Source organism: Arachis ipaensis, chromosome B3 (genome assembly GCF_059453495.1).
Source record: "Arachis ipaensis isolate K30076 ecotype BB chromosome B3, ASM5945349v1, whole genome shotgun sequence".
NCBI classification, from domain to species: Eukaryota; Viridiplantae; Streptophyta; class Magnoliopsida; order Fabales; family Fabaceae; genus Arachis; species Arachis ipaensis.
This window is the reverse complement of record NC_142438.1, coordinates 43,909,907-43,915,306: the sequence shown is the minus strand read 5'-3', so window position 1 is coordinate 43,915,306 and position 5,400 is coordinate 43,909,907. Positions and strand designations below refer to the sequence as shown.

At 38.0% G+C, this 5,400-nt stretch overlaps 1 non-coding gene across 1 annotated transcript; it reads left to right on the top strand.

Moving 5' to 3' along the window:
• The first annotated feature begins 2,808 nt into the window (after positions 1-2,808).
• On the top strand, positions 2,809-2,912 carry LOC148570457 (small nucleolar RNA R71). The gene has a single exon (XR_015908419.1). It is a non-coding gene; the product is annotated as a small nucleolar RNA R71 (small nucleolar RNA).
• Positions 2,913-5,400: the final 2,488 nt, after the last annotated feature.

The following is a 5,400-nucleotide window of genomic DNA, read 5'->3' as shown; positions in this document are numbered from 1 at the left end:
ATACTCATTTCTTTTGAGTTTAAAAGGGACCTCAGGGATCACCTTCTTCTTGGCCACAACATCATAGAAGTGGTCTTGATGGGCTTTGGAGATGAACCTTTCCATCTCCCATGACTCGGATGTGGAAGCTTTTATCTTCCCTTTCCCTCTTCTAGAGGATTCTCCGGTCTTTGATGCCATCAATGGTAATGGAAAAACAAAAAAGCTATGCTTTTACCACACCAAACTTAGAATATTGCTCGCCCTCGAGCAATAAACAAAAGAATAGAAGAAGAAGAAGAAGAAGAAGAAATATGGAGAGGGAGAGGGAGATGTGGTTTCGGCCAAGGAGAGTGTAGAGGGGTGTGTTGTGTGAATTTGATGAAGAATGGAGGTCTTTATATAGGGAAGGGAGGGGGGGAAAGGTTTCGGCCATATGGGTGGGTTTGGGTGGGAAATTGGTTTTGAATTTTGAAGGTAGGTGGAGTTTATGAGGTAGGTTTATGGGGAAGAGAGGATGGATGTGAGTGGTGAAGAGGTGATGGGGAAGAGAGTTTGAGGTGATTGGTGAAGGGATTTTTAGGGAAGAGTGTTTATGGGGTTGTGTGAAAGAGAGTGGTGAGAAGAAGTGAGTGGAGGTAGGTGGGGATCCTGTGGGGTCCACAGATCCTGAGTGGATCCTGTGGGGTCCACAGATCCTGAGGTTTTTAAGGATTTACATCCCTGCACCCCTTAGGCATGTAAAAATGCCTTTGTATCCAACTCTGGGCGTTCAGCGCCAGGTTGGTGGCCATTTTGGGCGTTCAACGCCCATTTGTGTGCCATTTCTGGCGTTGAACGCCAGAACCATGCCTGTTCTGGCGTTCAGCACCCAGAAGCTGCCCATTTTGGGCGTTCAGCGCCAGAACCATGCTCTGTTCTGGCGCTGAACGCCAGACAGATGCTCCTCCAGGGTGTGATTTTTCTTCTGCTGTTTTTGATTCCGTTTTTAATTTTTCTATTTATTTTGTGACTCCACATGATCATGAACCTAAGAAAACACGAAAAACAATAAAAATAAGAATTAGATAAACATTGGGTTGCCTCCCAACAAGCGCTTCTTTAATGTCAATAGCTTGACAGTGGGCTCTCATGGAGCCTCACAGATGTGCAGAGCTTTGTTGAAACTCTCCAACACCAAACTTAGAGTTTGGATATGGGAGTTCAACACCAAACTTAGAGTTTGGTTGTGGCCTCCCAACACCAAACTTAGAGTTTGACTGTGGGGGCTCTGGTTGACTCTGCTTTGAGAGAAGCTTTTCAAGCTTCCTCTCCATGGTTGCAGAGGGAGATCCTTGAATTTTGAATACAAGGGAGTTCTCATTCCATTGAAGGACTATTTCACCTCTGTCAACATCAATCACAGCTCTTGCTATGGCCAGGAAAGGTCTTCCTAGGATGATGGATTCATCCTCTTCCTTTCCAGTATCCAGGACTATGAAATCAGTAGGTATGTAAAGGCCCTCAACCTTTACTAATACATCTTCTACTTGTCCATAAGCCTGTCTTCTTGAGCTGTCTGCCATCTCTAGTGAGATTTTAGCAGCTTGCACCCCATAGATTCCCAGTTTCTCTATTACAGAGAGGGGCATGAGGTTTATTCCTGAACCAAGGTCACACAGAGCCTTAAAGATCATGGTGCCTATGGTACAGGGTATTATGAACTTTCCAGGATCCTGTCTCTTCTGAGGCAATGTCAGTTGATCCAGATCACTTAGTTCATTGATGAACAAGGGAGGTTCAACTTCCCAAGCATCAATGCCAAACAATTTGGCATTCAGCTTCATGATTGCACCAAGAAACTTGGCAGTTTGCTCTTCAGTGACATCCTCATTCTCTTCAGAAGAGGAATACTCATCAGAGCTCATGAAGGGCATAAGGAGGTTCAATGGAATCTCTATGGTCTCTAGATGAGCCTCAGAGTCCTTTGGTTCCTCAGAGGGAAGCTCCTTATTGGTCACTGGACGTCCCAGGAGGTCTTCCTCCTTGGGATTCACGTCCTCTCTTCTCCTCACAGGTTCGGCCATGGCACTTATGTCAATGGCCTTGCACTCTCCTTTTGGATTCTCTTCTGTATTGCTTGGGAGAGTACTAGGAGGGATTTCAGTGATCCTTTTACTCAGCTGGCCCACTTGTGCTTCCAAATTTCTAATGGAAGACCTTGTTTCATTCATGAAACTTACAGTGGCCTTAGATAGATCAGAGACTAGATTTGCTAAATTAGAAGCATTTTGTTCAGAGTTCTCTGTCTGTTGCTGAGTTGATGATGGAAAAGGCTTGCTATTGCTAAACCTGTTTCTTCCACCATTATTAAAGCCTTGTTGGGGCTTTTGATCCTTCCATGAGAAATTTGGATGATTTCTCCATGTTGAGTTATAGGTGTTTCCATAAGGTTCACCTAAGTAATTTACCTCTACTATTGCAAGGTTCTCAGGATCATAAGCTTCTTCTTCAGAAGATGCCTCTTGAGTACTGTTGGATGCAGCTTGCATTCCATGCAGACTCTGAGAGATCATATTGACTTGCTGAGTCAATATTTTATTCTGAGCCAATATGGCATTCAGAGTATCAACTTCAAGAACTCCCTTCTTCATAGGCGTCCCATTGCTTACAGGATTCCTTTCAGAAGTGTACATGAACTGGTTATTAGTAACCATGTCAATGAGTTCTTGAGCTTCTGCAGGCGTTTTCTTTAGGTGAATGGATCCACCTACAGAGGTATCCAATGACATCTTAGATAACTCAGACAGACCATCATAGAATATATCCAGGATGGTCCATTCTGATAGCATGTCAGAAGGACACTTTTTGGTCAACTGTTTGTATCTTTCCCAAGCTTCATAGAGGGATTCACCTTCTTTCTGTCTGAAGGTTTGAACATCAGCTCTAAGCTTGCTCAGCTTTTGAGGAGGAAAGTACTTGGCTAAGAAAGCCGTGACCAGCTTATCCCAAGAGTTCAGGCTGTCTTTGGGTTGAGAATCCAACCATAATCTAGCTCTGTCTCTCACAGCAAAAGGGAAAAGCATGAGCCTGTAGACTTCAGGATCTACTCCATTAGTCTTAACAGTATCACATATCTGCAAGAATTCAGTCAAGAACTGAAAAGGATCTTCAGATGGAAGTCCATGAAACTTGCAGTTCTGCTGCATCAGAGAAACTAATTGAGGTTTCAGCTCAAAGTTGTTTGCTCCAATGGCAGGAATGGAGATGCTTCTTCCATGTAAATTGGAATTAGGTGCAGTAAAGTCACCAAGCATCTTCCTTACATTATTATTATTTTCGGCTGCCATCTCCTCTGCCTGTTCGAAAATTTCTGAAAGGTTATCTTTGGATTGTTGTATTTTAGCTTCTCTTAATTTTCTCTTCAGAGTCCTTTCAGGTTCTGGATCTGCTTTCACAAGAATGTTCTTATCCTTGCTCCTGCTCATATGACAAAGAAGAAGGCACAGAAAAATAATAATAATAATAATAGAGATCCTTTATACCACAGTATAGGGATCCCTTTGTGAGTGGAAGAAAAGAGGGGGAGACAAAGAATGTGATGTAAAGGAAGAAACACAACTGTACGGATGGAAGAGATGTGAGATGAGATGTTAGGATATGAATGAATAAATAGAATAAGATGAGAGAGAAGGAGGGAATTTTCGAAAATTATTTTTGAAAAGGAGTTAGTGATTTTTGAAAATTGGTTTTTGAAAATTGTTAGTATTTTTTTCGAAAAAATAAAAATAATTAGTTAATAAAAAAGAAATTTTTGAAAAAGAGGGAAGATATTTTCGAAAATTAGAGAGAGAGAGTTAGTTGGGTAGTTTTGAAAAAGTTAAGAGACAAACAAAAAGTTAGTTAGTTAGTTGAAACAAATTTTGAAAAGATAAGAAGTTAGGAAGTTAGAAAAGATATTTTGAAAAGATATTTTTGAAAAAGATAAGATAAGAAGATATTTTTTAAAAGATATGATAGAAGTTAGTTTTTGAAAAAGATTTTAATTTTTAAAATCTCAATTAATGACTTGATTCATAAGAAATCACAAGATATGATTCTAGAACTTAAAGTTTGAATCTTTCTTAACAAGCAAGTAACAAACTTCAAATTTTTGAATCAAAACATTAATTGTTATTGTTATTTTCGAAAATATGGTATAAAAATAAGAAAAAGATTTTTGAAAAATATTTTTGGAATTTTCGAAAATAACTAAGAATTTTGAAAAAGATTTGATTTTTGAAAAAGATTTTGAAAAAGATAAGATTTTCAAATTGAAAATTTGATTTGACTCATGAGAAACAATTTGATTTTAAAAATTTTTGAAAAAGTCAATCCAAATTTTCGAATTTGATGAGAGAAAAAGGGAAAGATATTTTTTTGATTTTTGAATTTTTATGATGAGAGAGAAAAACACAAAAAAATGCAATGCATGAAATTTTTAGATCAAAACATGTGATGCATGCAAGAATGCTATGAATGTCAAGATGAACACCAAGAACACTATGAATGTCACGATGAACATCATAGACACAATTTTGAAAAATTTTTAATGCAAAGAAAACATGTAAGACACCAAACTTAGAATTCTTTAATGCTTATGCACTAAGAATTCAAGAATGCATATGATAAACATGAAAAGACACAAAACAAAAAATCATCAAGATCAAACAAGAAGACTTACCAAGAACAACTTGAAGATCATGAAGAACACTATGAATGCATGATATTTTCGAAAAAATGCAAGATGCATATGCAAGTGACACCAAACTTATAATGTGACTCAAGACTCAAACAAGAAACAGAAAATATTTTTGATTTTTATGATTTTCTAATTTTTTTTAGATTTTTTTCGAAAAATTAATTGAAAAAAGAAAAATAAGGATTCCAAAATTTTTAATATGAATTCCAGGAATCTTGCATTCTTAGTCTAAAGCTTCAGTCCAGGAATTAGACATGGCTCACTAGCCAGCCAAGCTTTCAAAGAAAGCTCCAGTCCAAAACACTAGACATGGCCAATGGCCAGCCAAGCTTCAGCATTTAACACCAGAGTATATTGATCTTGATAACAAATTGCTGCTCATCATTTATCAAGTATGTAACTTACCTCTGATGGTTTGGAAGCCTCAGTCCAAAAGAATTTAGACATGGCTTTACAGCCAGCCAGGCTTCACATGCTTCATGAAACACTAGAATTCATTCTTAAAAATCTTGAATAAAATTTTTGAAAACATTTTTATTTTTTTTCGAAAACAGATGAGAAATTTTTTGAAATATTTTTGAAAAGAAAACAAAAAGAAAATTACCTAATCTGAGCAACAGGATGAGCCGTCAGTTGTCCAAACTCGAACAATCCCCGGCAACGGCGCCAAAAACTTGGTGCACGAAATTGTTATGTCCAGG